This window comes from Coregonus lavaretus (genome assembly GCF_964263955.1).
Source record: "Coregonus lavaretus genome assembly, contig: HAP1_SCAFFOLD_3707, whole genome shotgun sequence".
In the NCBI taxonomy this organism is placed as follows: domain Eukaryota; kingdom Metazoa; phylum Chordata; class Actinopteri; order Salmoniformes; family Salmonidae; genus Coregonus; species Coregonus lavaretus.
Genome location: NW_028161394.1, coordinates 8,283 through 22,954, shown reverse-complemented (window position 1 = coordinate 22,954; position 14,672 = coordinate 8,283). Strand labels below are relative to the sequence as shown.

At 47.3% G+C, this 14,672-nt stretch overlaps 1 pseudogene across 1 annotated transcript; it reads right to left on the bottom strand.

Moving 5' to 3' along the window:
- Positions 1-1,415: 1,415 nt before the first annotated feature.
- Positions 1,416-14,150, bottom strand: LOC311120734 (NLR family CARD domain-containing protein 3-like; annotated as a pseudogene). Its single transcript has 5 exons — positions 12,379-14,150; positions 11,946-12,117; positions 3,572-3,745; positions 3,269-3,315; positions 1,416-2,636 (listed from the first exon to the last, which is right to left on the bottom strand). The product of its transcript is annotated as an NLR family CARD domain-containing protein 3-like (transcript).
- Positions 14,151-14,672: the final 522 nt, after the last annotated feature.

Below are 14,672 nucleotides of genomic sequence, written 5' to 3'. Positions count from 1 at the left end.
TGGAGTAAAAAGTACATTATTTTCTTTAGGAATGTAGTGAAGTAAAAGTAGTCAAAAATATAAATAGTAAAGTCAAGTACAGATACCCCAAAAAACTACTTAAGTAGTACTTTAAAGTATTTTTACTTAAGTACTTTAAACCACTGGTTAACTCTCTTTCTTAGCTAGCTGGACTATGCACTTGCCTCTGCTAGCAATACACTGTGCTAACATTAGCCTAGACTGTACCCCAGAAAATAACAGTTTTAAACAGTTGTAAAAACCCACTTCTTCCAGACAGAATAGTTCCTGTAGATTCAGACTAACTCATCACCAATCTTTTGTTATGTCTCGTGGGTTTCATAACCACGTCTGTACAACAATTCAATAATGATGAGACAGGAGACAGGAATCAGTTCAACCATTTATCTGGAACGTGATCATCTCAACACATACAAACCCCCATGATGCTCTGCGGCACAACCCCAATATACAACAAATACATAGATAAGTAAATGGACACAAAACAAAACTCATAGAGGAATTTAAATGTTCATTTCTAGAAAGTAGGGCCATGGGATAGGGTCAGAAAGGTCAGTATGTTTGATAACTGTTTCCAGAGGTGACATAACAAGCATAAGGTCCATTATAAAACAGTGATGCAGAGGTGGGAGCTAAAAACAGACATGGACAGTGAGACGGTGTGAGGAGGTCAGGGGTGAAACACTAGATCAGGACAGGTAGAAATGGCAGGGCTGGAAATAGACACAGAGACACATTCTGATCATGGCTCAGACCTGACCTGATATACCCAAACAGAAGATGCCATAGCAAAGTCCTGTCCAGTAGGCTATATGGGATGTCCTTTCATCAAAATCCAACACATGGAAATGTGTCCAGTGTGTGTGTGTCCAGTGTGTGTGTGTGTGTGTGTGTGTGTGTGTGTGTGTGTGTGTGTCCATTGTGTGTGAGTGTGTGTGTGTCCAGTGTGTGTCCAGTGTGTGTGTGTGTGTGTGTGTGTCCAGTGTGTGTGTGTCCAGTGTGTGTGTGTCCAGTGTGTGTGTGTGTGTGTCCAGTGTGTGTGTGTGTCCAGTGTGTGTGTGTGTGTCCAGTGTGTGTGTGTGTGTCCAGTGTGTGTGTGTGTCCAGTGTGTGTGTGTGTGTTTGTGTGTGTCCAGTGTGTGTGAGTGTGTGTGTGTCCAGTGTGTGTCCAGTGTGTGTGTGTCCAGTGTGTGTGTGTGTGTGTGTCCAGTGTGTGTGAGTGTATGTGTGTGTGTCCAGTGTGTGTGTGTGTGTCCTGTGTGTGTGTGTGTGTCAGGTGTGTGTGTGTCCAGTGTGTATGTGTGTGTCATGTGTGTGTGTTTCCAGTGTGTATGTGTGTGTGTCCAGTGTGTATTAGTGTGTGTCCTGTGTGTGTGTGTGTGTGTGTGTTTGTGTGTGTGTGTGTCCAGTGTGTGTGTTCAGCCTGTGTGTGTGTGTGTGTGTGTGTCCAGTGTGTGTGTGTGTCCAGAGTGTGTGTGTGTCCATTGTGTGTTTGTGTCTAGTGTGTGGGTGTGTTTGTCCAGTGTGTGTCCAGTGTGTGTGTGTGTGTGTGTGATCAGTGTGTGTGTGTCCAGTGTGTGCCAGTGTGTGTGTGTCCGGTGTGTGTATGTTCAGTGTGTTTGTTCAGTGTGTGTGTGTGTGTACAGTGTGTGTGTATCAAGTGTGTTTGTGTGTCCAGTGTGTGTGTGTTCAGTATGTGTGTGTGTGTGTCCAGTGTGTGTGTGTGTGTGTCTGTCCAGTGTTTGTGTGTGTCCAGTGTGTGTGTGTGTCCAGTGTGTGTGTGTGTCCAGTGTGTGTGTTTGTGTCCAGTGTGTCCAGTGTGTGTGTGTGTCCAGTGTGTGTGTTTGTGTCCAGTGTGTCCAGTGTGTGTGTGTGTGTGTGTGTCCAGTGTGTGTGTTTGTGTGTCTAGTGTGTGTGTGTGTCCAGTGTGTGTGTGTCCAGTGTGTGTGTATCCAGTGTGTGTGTGTGTCCAGTGTGTGTGTTTGTGTCCAGTGTGTCCAGTGTGTGTGTGTGTGTGTGTGTGTGTCAGTGTTACCAAGGTTATTATTTACAGATTTATTGATGTTTGACACAGGGACACTGAGGACACCATACCCCAAAGTTCAAAGGAGTCATCATGAACCCTAAACCCTGGATAAAGGGGCTCAGTGAATGTGGAGTGGAATGTGTTCAGGTGGGTCAGTGTGTCAGAGGAGACTCTGTAGAAGGACAGAGTGCCGGCTGGCCAGTCCAGATACACTCCTACTCTGTGGGAGCTGGAGGAGGGGACGTCTATGGTAGTGGACTTATTATTGTGCCTGGCAGAGTAACTGTTGTCAGAGCAGATCAGACTCCAGGACTTGTCATTCCATCCAATCCTAGAGTCATCACCCCCTCCTCTCCTGCTGATTCCTTTATATGTCACTCCTATACCAGCCCCTCCCCCATTCCACTCTACCTCCCAGTAACAGCGCCCAGTCAGACCCTCTCTACACAGCACCTGTCCCCAGTCCTCAAATCTCTCTGGGTGATCAGGATACGGCTGCTTCTCTCTCCTCCATGTCAACTTTCTGTTCTCCTCAGACAGAGAGACGAATCTGTTTACTGTGTTTAGGTCCAGTGTGAGATCACAGACATCTGATGGATGAAACCAGACACAATATTAGAAATCATCATCATTCACATTAGAACGTTAACTCACTTTTCACTAATTCATTTAATGTAGATGTTTCTAGGTATCAAAAGGAGAAGTTCAGGTAACTTGAGACTTGTTCAGTGATCATATGTTATACTGTATGGTAATATAAAACACACTTATTCCCATTAATTACACACACACACACACACACACATCCTGAACACACACACACACTGGACACACACACACACACACATTTCTAACGTAACACGAACACGCCACACACACACACACAGACATTAATTACATTCACACACACACACACACACACACACACACACATCCTGAACACACATACACCCTGAACACACACACACACACATCTTCATGCATGCATGAATGAACACACACACACATTTCTAAAGTAACACAAACACGCCACACACACACACAGACACACACATTGTCAAAGCAACTCTTTGTAAACTTTGGTGTCCCTGATTTGTGCTTCTGTAGAACTACAGCTGATATTTAATATGACCAAGTAAGTAATGATGGTGGTCTTTGACTTCGACTTCACATGAATTAAGACTTATTCTTAGTCATATTCTTCACAGCAGTCAACACTCACATTTTCTAAGTCCAGGTTTCATTGTGTTCTCTCCACCATGTTCCACACTGTAGCGGTAAGCAGAAGAACAGACAGTCATTGAGGGATACACTTGAACTCACACACACACACACACACACACACACACACACACACACACACACACACACACACACACACACACACACACACACACACACACACACACACACATCACACAGTCTTTATATAACTTAGTCCAAGTGGTGGTCAGAATGTTTGTCTTAACTAGCCTGATAACTCCAACATGTCTGATATGAACATTGACATAAACCCTCTACATACTTGAGTTTCTCCAGTCTGCAGTGTGGATCCTCCAGTCCAGCAGAGAGCAGTCTGACTCCTGAGTCTCCTGGGTGATTGTAGCTCAGGTCCAGCTCTCTCAAGTGTGAGGGGTTTGACCTCAGAGCTGAGACCAGAGAAGCACAGCCTTCCTCTGTGACTAGACAGCCTGACAGCCTGCAAAGAGTCAAATCATGTTAAAAGCACACTCCTATTCTTTGGTAGTCAAAATAGTGGCAGTATATTTTTTCAACATTTTATTTTATACCAGTGTCCTGAATCCTGCCATATCTACAGTGGGGGAAAAAAGTATTTAGTCAGCCACCAATTGTGCAAGTTCTCCCACTTACAAAGATGAGAGATGCCTGTAATTTTCATCATAGGTACACGTCAACTATGACAGACAAATTGAGATTTTTAATGAATTTATTTGCAAATTATGGTGGAAAATAAGTATTTGGTCACCTACAAACAAGCAAGATTTCTGGCTCTCACAGACCTATAACTTCTTCTTTAAGAGGCTCCTTTGTCCTTCACTCGTTACCTGTATAAATGGCACCTGTTTGAACTTGTTATCAGTATAAAATACACCTGTCCACAACCTCAAATAGTCACACTCCAAACTCCACTATGGCCAAGACCAAAGAGCTGTCAAAGGACACCAGAAACAAAATTGTAGACCTGCACCAGGTTGGGAAGACTGAATCTGCAATAGGTAAGCAGCTTGGTTTGAAGAAATCAACTGTGGGAGCAATTATTAGGAAATGGAAGACATACAAGACCACTGATAATCTCCCTTGATCTGGGGCTCCACGCAAGATCTCACCCCGTGGGGTCAAAATGATCACAATAACGGTGAGCAAAAATCCCAGAACCACACAGGGGGACCTAGTGAATGACCTGCAGAGAGCTGGGACCAAAGTAACAAAGCCTACCATCAGTAACACACTACGCCGCCAGGGACTCAAATCCTGCAGTGCCAGACGTGTCCCCCTGCTTAAGCCAGTACATGTCCAGGCCCGTCTGAAGTTTGTTAGAGTGCATTTGGATGATCCAGAAGAGGATTGGGAGAATGTCATATGGTCAGATGAAACCAAAATAGAACTTTTTGGTAAAAACTCAACTCGTCGTGTTTGGAGGACAAAGAATGCTGAGTTGCATCCAAAGAACAACATACCTATTGTGAAGCATGGGGGTGGAAACATCATGCTTTGGGTCTGTTTTTCTGCAAAGGGACCAGGACGACTGATCCGTGTAAAGGAAAGAATGAATGGGGCCATATATCGTGAGATTTTGAGTAAAAACCTCCTTCTATCAGCAAGGGCATTGAAGATGAAACGTGGCTGGGTCTTTCAGCATGACAATGATCCCAAACACACCGCCCGGGCAACGAAGGAGTGGCTTCGTAAGAAGCATTTCAAGGTCCTGGAGTAGCCTAGCCAGTCTCCAGATCTCAACCTCATAGAAAATCTTTGGAGGGAGTTGAAAGTCCGTGTTGCCCAGCGACAGCCCCAAAACATCACTGCTCTAGTGGAGATATGCATGGAGGAATGGGCCAAAATACCAGCAACAGTGTGTGAAAACCTTGTGAAGACTTACAGAAAACGTTTGACCTGTGTCATTGCCAACAAAGGGTATATAACAAAGTATTGAGAAACTTTTGTTATTGACCAAATACTTATTTTCCACCATAATTTGCAAATAAATTCATAAAAAATCCTACAATGTGATTTTCTGGATATTTTTTTCTCATTTTGTCTGTCATAGTTGACGTGTACCAATGTTGAAAATTACAGGCCTCTCTCATCTTTTTAAGTGGGAGAACTTGCACAATTGGTGGCTGACTAAATCCTTTTTTCCCCACTGTATATCAATGAATGTATCATTATTAGAAAAAATCATAATATTGTGTGTAGAGAGAAAAATGTATAGTACGAATATTTGAGTAGACTGACCAGACCAGTTTAAAAAGCAGTATCAGTCAAAAGACAGACAGTGAGGTATCAGATTTAGATTGTATTGAGTATACAGTCCACACCATATATATTTTGACAGTGAAGCTAACATTTTAAATGTAGGCTCTGTACTGTAAAAAAAGGCTCTGTACTCCAGCATTTCGGATTTGAGATCAAATGTTTCATATGAGGTGACAGTATATAATGTCACCTTTTATTTGACGGTATTTTAATACATATCTGTTTCACCATTTAGAAATGAAAGCACTTTATGTATCTAGTATCCCATTTGAAGAAGTCATAAGTATGTTGACCAATTCACTTACAGTGTATTAAAGTAGTCAAAAGTTTAGTATTTGGTTGTAAACTCGTTCGTTGCATTTGCAGTTTGTTTTGGTTGTGTTTTGGGTTATGTTTTGTCCAGTAGTAACTGAATGGTGGATGATGACTGGATTAATCTTCTGTCTAAGTGAGTAGATAACATGTTTCTAAACACTACTAAATGAATCCTGATGATGCCATGATTAAGAAAAATCAGGAATGAATCATGAATAATAATGAGTGAGAAAGTTACAGAGGCTACAACAAAACATGCTAACCTCTAACCATTACCAATCCTTGTTCCTCTGTAACTGTCAAGGTAGATGTAGGTGGGTGTGGTGGTGGAATCAGGCGCAGGACGCAGAACGTTAGTCCAACAGACTTTAGTTGATGCACACGAAAACAATCACAAACACACGCCCTGAGGCGAGACTCCGCACGTAGGCGAAAATAACGGGCGCACTAACAGGTGCGACAAAAACACTCCAAACAATGGAGAATATAGCTCAACCGAGCAAACAGTAGAAATCCAGCCTACCGGCACGACAGTAAAACAATCACACACAAACACTAGACAAACACAACGAGAACTTATAGGACACTAATTACACTAAACGATAGCAGGTGTACACCAATCAGACAAAAGCAAACGAACATAGAAACATACAACGGTGGCAGCTAGTATTCCGGAGACGACGAACGCCGAAGCCTGCCCGAGCAAGGACGAGATGCAGCCTCGGCCGAAACCGTGACAGTACCCCCCCCTTGACGCGCGGCTCCAGACGTGCGCCGACTCCGGCCTCGGGGACGACCAGGAGGACGCGGAGCAGGGTGCGTCGGGTGCCCACGATGGAATTCCGTCAGGAGAGACGGGTCCAAAATGTCTCTCCTCGGCACCCAGCACCGTTCCTCCGGGCCGTACCCCTCCCACTCCACTAGATATTGGAGACCCCCCATCCGACGTCTCGAATCCAAGATGGACCGCACGGAGTACGGCGGTGCCCCCTCGATGTCCAATGGGGGCGGAGGAGTCTCCCTGATTTCACTTTCTTGGAGTGGGCCAGCTACCACCGGCCTGAGAAGAGACACATGGAACGAGGGGTTAATACTCTTATACTCAACAGGTAGTTGTAATTTGTAACACACCTCGTTCAACCTTCTCAGGACTTTAAATGGCCCTACAAACCGCCGACCCAGTTTCCGACAGGGCAGGCGGAGGGGCAGGTTTCTGGTAGAGAGTCAGACTCGATCACCAGGTGCGTACACCGGTCCCTCACTGCGGTGGAGATCGGCGCTCGCCTTAGGACGTCGGAGGGCCCGCTGCAGGTGGACGTGTGCAGCGTTCCATGTCTCCTCCGAGCGCCGCGCCCACTCATCTACCGCAAGAGCCTCGATCTGGCTCTGCTGCCAAGGTGCCAGAACCGGCTGGTAACCTAACACACATTGAAAAGGGGTTAGGTTAGTGGAGGAATGGCGTAGGGAATTCTGGGCCATCTCGGCCCAGGGAACGTACCTTGCCCTCTCCTCCGGCCGGTCCTGGCAGTATTTTCTAAGAAACCTACCCACATCCTGGTTCACGCGTTCCACCTGCCCATTACTCTCCGGGTGTTAACCCGAGGTGAGGCTCACCGAGTCCCCCAACCGCTCCATAAAAGCTCTCCAGACTCTGGAGGTAAATTGGGGACCTCGATCAGACACAATATCCTCGGGTACCCCGTAGTGCCGGAACACATGGGTGAATAGTGCTTCGGCGGTTTGCAGGGCAGTAGGAAGGCCCGGCATAGGGAGCAAACGACAGGCCTTAGAAAACCGGTCCACAACGACCAGTATAGTGGTATTCCCCTGTGAAGGAGGAAGGTCAGTGAGGAAATCCACCGAGAGGTGAGACCATGGTCGTTGTGGAACGGGCAGGGGTAGTAACTTACCCCTAGGCAGATGTCTAGGCGCCTTACACTGGGCGCACACCGAGCAGGAGGAAACATAAACCCTCACATCCCTCGCCAACGTGGGCCACCAGTACTTGGTACTAAGACAGTGCACTGTCCGGCCGATACCAGGGTGTCCAGAGGAGGGTGACGTGTGAGCCCAATAGATCAATTGATCCCGAACCTCGAGCGGAACGTACTTCCGACCCTCTGGGCATTGAGGTGGACTAGGGTCGGTGCGTAATGCCCGCTCGAGTTCAGCATCGACCTCCCACACTACCGGTGCCACCAGACACGACTCCGGCAGTATGGGAGTGGGCTCCACGGACCTCTCCTCCGTGTCATTCCGCCGAGACAGCGCGTCTGCCTTACCGTTCTGTGACCCAGGGATGTACGTGATCTTAAATGTGAACCGGGTCAAAAACATATTCCACCTCGCCTGGCGAGGGTTCAGCCTCCTCGCTGCCCGGATGTACTCCAGGTTACGGTGGTCCGTCAAAATGAGGAAAGGGTGTTGAGCCCCCTCAAGCCAGTGCCTCCACACCTTTAGGGCCTGTACCACGGCTAACAGCTCCCTGTCCCCCACGTCATAGTTTCGCTCCGCCGGACTGAGCTTCTTGGAATAAAAGGCACAGGGGCGGAGTTTAGGTGGCGCGCCGGACCGTTGCGACAGCACGGCTCCTATACCGGCCTCTGACGCGTCCACCTCTACCTGAAATGGCAAAGAGGGATCCGGATGCGCCAGCACCGGAGCCGAGGTAAACAGGTCCTTCAGCCTCCCAAACGCCCTGTCCGCCTCGGCTGACCACTGCAGACGCACCGGACCCCCCTTCAAAAGAGACGTTATGGGAGCTGCCACCTGTCCAAAAGCCTGGATAAACCTCCGGTAATAATTCGCAAACCCCAAAAACTGCTGCACCTCCTTCACAGTAGTTGGCGTTTGCCAATTACGCACGGCTGACACCCGGTCTACCTCCATCTTCACCCCTGACGCAGACAACTGATAACCCAAAAAGGAGACCGACTCCTGGAAGAACAGACACTTCTCTGCCTTGACATACAGGTCGTGCTCCAACAGTCTCCGCAACACTCGGCGCACCAGGGCCACATGCTCGACTCGGGTAGGCGAGTACACGAGAATGTCATCGATGTACACGACCACCCCCTGGCCCTGCATGTCCCTGAAGATCTCATCCACGTATGATTGGAAAACTGAAGGAGCGTTCATCAACCCGTATGGCATGACAAGATACTCGTAATGGCCCGAGGTGGTACTAAAGGCTGTCTTCCATTCATCGCCCCCCCTAATGCGCACCAAGTTGTACGCGCTCCTGAGATCTAATTTAGTGAAGAAACGCGCCCCGTGCAATGACTCCGTCATGGTCGCAATCAGCGGGAGTGGATAACTGTACTTCACCGTGATCTGATTGAGACCACGGTAATCAATGCACGGGCGTAATCCTCCATCCTTTTTCTTCACAAAAAAGAAACTTGAGGACGCAGGGGAAGTGGAGGGCCGTATGTATCCTTGTCTCAGAGATTCGTCTATGTACGTCTCCATAGCTCTCTTCTCCTCCTGAGACAGAGGATACACATGGCTCCGTGGGAGCGCAACTCCTGCCTGGAGGTCTATCGCACAATCTCCCTGCCTATGGGGAGGCAACTGCGTCGCCCTCGACTTACTGAACACAATAGCCAAATCCCCATACTCAGGGGGAACGTGCAATGCGGGCACCTGGTTTGGACTCTCCACCGAGGTAGCCCCTACGGAAACGCCTAAACATCGACCCACACACTGGGCAGACCACTCCATCAGAGCCCTCTCCTGCCACGAAATAGATGGGTTATGGGTACTCAACCAGGGCATGCCCAGCACCACCGGATACGCAGGCGAGTCGATCAGAAATAGCTGGATCATCTCCTGATGACCCCCCTGCGCACACATCCTAAGTGGCGCAGTGACCTCCCTGATCAAGCCCGCACCCAACGGACGGCTATCTAGGGCATGAACGGGGAAGGGAACGTCAACAGGGAGAAGGGGAATCCCTAAGGCTAAACAAAACTTCTTATCAACAAAATTCCCAGCCGCGCCTGAATCTACCAGCGCCTTATGCTGGGAATGAGGTGCTACCTGTGGAAAACGCACAGATATACAGAAATGTGCAACAGAGAGCTCTGGGTGAGTGGGGCGCCTACTCACCTGGAAGGACTCCCCAGTGCGGGACCTGTCGTCCTCTCCCCGAGGAGGCCATCCCCAGCACCTAGCCGCGGTGTGTCCTCCCCGACCACAGTTGGTGCAGGAGATGGACCCCCTCGTAAGCCGACCCCTCCTCTCTCTAGCGCCAGCGCCCCCGAGCTCCATGGGGCACGGCTCGGAGGCGCTGGAGGGTGAAATGGACGGACCCCCCTCGGAACGTCCGCGGGTAGCTAGCAGGGTATCCAGCCTGATGGACATGTCGACCAACTGGTCGAACGAGAGGCTGGTGTCCCTACAGGCCAGCTCCCTACGGACGTCCTCGCGTAGACTACATCGGTAGTGATCGATGAGAGCCCGCTCATTCCACCCTGCATCCGCCGCTAGGGTACGGAACTCCAAGGCGAACTCCTGGGCACTCCTCTTCCCCTGCCTGAGGCAGACCAGACGCTCCCCCGCCGCTTTCCCCTCCGGGGGATGGTCAAACACTGCCCTGATGCGGCGGGAGAACTCGTCGTAGGTGATGGTGTTAGCGTCGACTCTCCTCCACTCTGCGTTGGCCCATTCCAACGCCTTCCCGGAAAGGTAGGAGATCAGGGCGGACACGCTCTCGTGTCCCGAGGGCGCCGGGTGCACGGTGGCCAGGTAAAGCTCCACCTGGAGAAGGAATCCCTGACACCCGGCCGCGGTCCCATCGTAGGCCCTCGGGAGCGAGAGTCGAACTCCTCTGGGTTCCGGAGCGGGAATGGGCTGAGTGGCCGATGGTGCGGGCAGGGAGGATGGCGGTGGAGGAGTCCCTCTGGTCTCCCAGCCTCGGATGGTGGTGATCACCTCCTGCAGTGCGGACCCCATCCGCAGGATCTGGTCATTCTGTTCGCGGACCCTGTCCTCCAACGTCGCCTGTGCTGCTGCGGCTCCTGCTGATTCCATCGAGAATGGTGTGTGATTCTGTCAAGGTAGATGTAGGTGGGTGTGGTGGTGGAATCAGGCGCAGGACGCAGAACGTTAGTCCAACAGACTTTAGTTGATGCACACGAAAACAATCAAACAAACGCCCTGAGGCGAGACTCCGCACGTAGGCGAAAATAACGGGCGCACTAACAGGTGCGACAAAAACACTCCAAACAATGGAGAATATAGCTCAACCGAGCAAACAGTAGAAATCCAGCCTACCGGCACGACAGTAAAACAATCACACACAAACACTAGACAAACACAACGAGAACTTATAGGACACTAATTACACTAAACGATAACAGGTGTACACCAATCAGACAAAAGCAAACGAACATAGAAACATACAACGGTGGCAGCTAGTATTCCGGAGACGACGAACGCCGAAGCCTGCCCGAGCAAGGACGAGAGGCAGCCTCGGCCGAAACCGTGACAGTAACTTTCTCATTCATCATCAATCACGATTCATTCATGATTATTCATAATCATGGTAGCATCCACATGAATGTAGAAGTGTTCAGAAACATCTTCTATTTTTACTGACAATACAAGTGAAGTGACTCCAAAATGACAGGACATTATTCACCATTCAGTTTCTATTGGGAAAAACATCATCCAAAACACAACCAAGACAAACTGCAAATGTATTCAACAAGTTTGTAGAATCACAAGCTTGATGAAATCACTGCAGGCAAATAATATTGGACCAAACACTAAACTTTTTACTAAATTAATTTGTCCAAATAATTACGACTTTTTCAAATGGGAGAACTACATACATTAAGTGCTTTCATTACTAAACGGTAAAATATATATGTATGAATACCTCTAACTAAAAGGTGACATTCTGTACTGTTGCCTAGAATGAAACATTATATCTCAAATCCAAAATGTTGGAGCATAGCACCAAATGTAAAACTGTAAGCTTCACTGTCCAAACACATATGGTGTGGACTGTGTGTGCCTGGTAAATACATGTGGATCTGGTGAACAGTTATCACTTGTTGACCAACTACAGGAATACTGACCTCAGAGTCTCCAGTTTACAGTGGGGATTCCAGTCCAGCAGAGAGCAGCTTCACTCCTGAATCCTTCAGGTCATTGTTACTCAGATCCAGCTCTCTCAGGTGTGAGGGGTTTGACTTCAGAGCTGAGACCAGAGAAGCACAGCCTTTCTCTGTGACTCCACAGCCTGACAGCCTGACAGAGAGATCATCATTATTTCACAAACTGTTAATTTAACACCAGTAGTGTAGAAGGACAATGGCAGATGCATTTGGTTTATTCTCTTAAACAACATATAGATTCATCTTCTGTCTCCTAGAATTGTATGGTCATATTGTTATACTAATGTGAACATCAATGCATTGATTCAATATGTTTTTCAATAATACATATATTTCTCTAAACTGAATATTTCTTCCTGATGATTAGTACTTAAATGTCATTTTATGTACTCACAGAGCAGCTCTGGAGGCTTTGACCACTGGCAGCAGCCTCAGAAGACCTTCCTCTGATCTGGAGTATTTCGTCAGGTCAAACACATCCAGCTCCTTTTCTGAAGTCAGCAACACAAAGACCAGAGCTGACCACTGTGCAGGTGACAGTTTGGCTTTTGAGAGACTTCCTGATCTCAGGTATCTTTGGATCTCCTCCACTAGAGAATGGTCATTCAGTTCATTCAGACAGTGGAACAGATTGATGCACCTCTCTGGAGAGGGATTCTTCCTGATCTTCACCTTGATGTACTTGACTGTTTCTTCATGGCTCTGTGAGCTGCTTCTTGTCTTTGTCAGTAGACCTCGTAAGTGCTTCTGATTGGACTCCAGTGAGAGGCCCAGAAGGAAGCGGAGGAACAGGTCCAGGTTTCCTGTCTCACTTTGTAAGGCTTTATCCACAGCACTCTTGTAGAAAGTAACTTTACGCTTGTGTCTGAACCTCACAAAAAAGTGTCTGGATGTTGATTGAGATTCATCCATTAGATTATCATTGTTGTTGATGAATGAGAGGAACACATATACAGCAGCCAGAAACTCCTGAATGCTCAGATGCACGAAGCAGTACACCTTTTCATGGTACAGCCCACATTCCTCTTTAAAGATCTGTGTGCACAATCCTGAGTACACTGAGGCTTCATTGACATCAATGCCAGCCTCTTTCAGGTCTTCTTCATAGAAAATCAGATTGCCATTCACAAGCTGTTGAAAAGCTAGTTTTCCCAGTGACAGAATGCTCTCTTTATTCCAGTGTGGACCTGTCTCTTCTTTCCCAAGATACTTTTCATTCTTCTGTTTGGTATGAAACTCCACAAGGTGTGTGTACATCTCAGTCAGAGTCTTGGGCATCTCTTCTCTCTGGTCTGTACTCAACATGTGTTCAAGGACTATTGCAGAAATCCAACAAAAGACTGGAATATGGCACATGATGTGGAGGCTCCTTGATGTCTTTATGTGTGAGATGATTCTGCTGGCCAGGTCCTCATCACTGAATCTCTTCCTGAAGTACTCCTCCTTCTGTGGGTCATTGAACCCTCGTACCTCTGTCACCTGGTCAACACACACTGAAGGGATCTTATTGGCTGCTGCAGGTCGGGTAGTTATCCAGAGGAGAGCAGAGGGAAGCAGATTTCCCTTGATGAGATTTGTCAGCAGAACATCCACTGAGGTTGACTCTGTGACGTCACAACAGATCTTGTTCTTCTGGAAGTCTAGGGGCAGTCGGCACTCATCCAGACCATCAAAGATTAACAGAACTTTGAACTTGTCGTAGTTGGAGATTCTTGATTCTTTGGTTTCGATTGAGAAGTGATTGAGAAGTTCAATCAAAGTGTGTTTATCCCCGTTCATCAAATTCAGCTCCCGAATAGGGAATGAAAATACAAATTGGACATCCTGATTTGCTTTTCCTTCAGCCCAGTCCAGAATGAACTTCTGCACAGAGACTGTTTTTCCAATGCCAGCGACTCCCTTTGTCAGCACAGTTCTGATAAGTTTGTCTTGTCCAGTTAAGGGTTTGAAGATGTCGTTACATTTGATTGCGGTCTCTGGTCTTTCTTGTTTCCTGGTTGTTGTCTCAATCTGTCTCAGCTCATGTTCATTATTGACCTCTCCTGTTCCACCCTCTGTGATGTAGAGCTCTGTGTAGATCTTATTGAGAAGTGTTGGGTTTCCTTGTTTAGCGATCCCCTCAAATACACATTGAAACTTCTTCTTTAGATTAGATTTGAGTTCACGTTGGCAAATCACAGCATGCTCATCTGAATCTAGAAATAACACAGAGGATATTAATTTTACATCTGTTTTAATGCCTACAGTATTCTAGGACTGTTATAACATTTTTAAATTATAATCATTTCTTCGCTTAACTGACTGTATAAATCTGTAAATGTTTTCATAATGCATTACACACTGGAGTGACTGATTTATATCATTTCTCTCTCTCTCTCTCTCTCTCTCTCTCTCTCTCTCTCTCTCTCTCTCTCTCTCTCTCTCTCTCTCTCTCTCTCTCTCTCTCTCTCTCTCTCTCTCTCTCTCTCTCTGTCTAAATTCATCAAAACAACACATCCCTGCTGCTACTTGATGAGGTCACTAGGTGTTGTGTTAAGGCTGCTACAATATCATTGAGTTACACAGCTACTTTAGCTGTACTTTAGCTACAGCTTTTAAATGTTCTAAAACAGCATTCAACATGAGGCAGACATCTCTTACTTTTCTCCAGTGTGTCAGCAAGCTCCTTCTGGTTCATTTTCCTCAGGA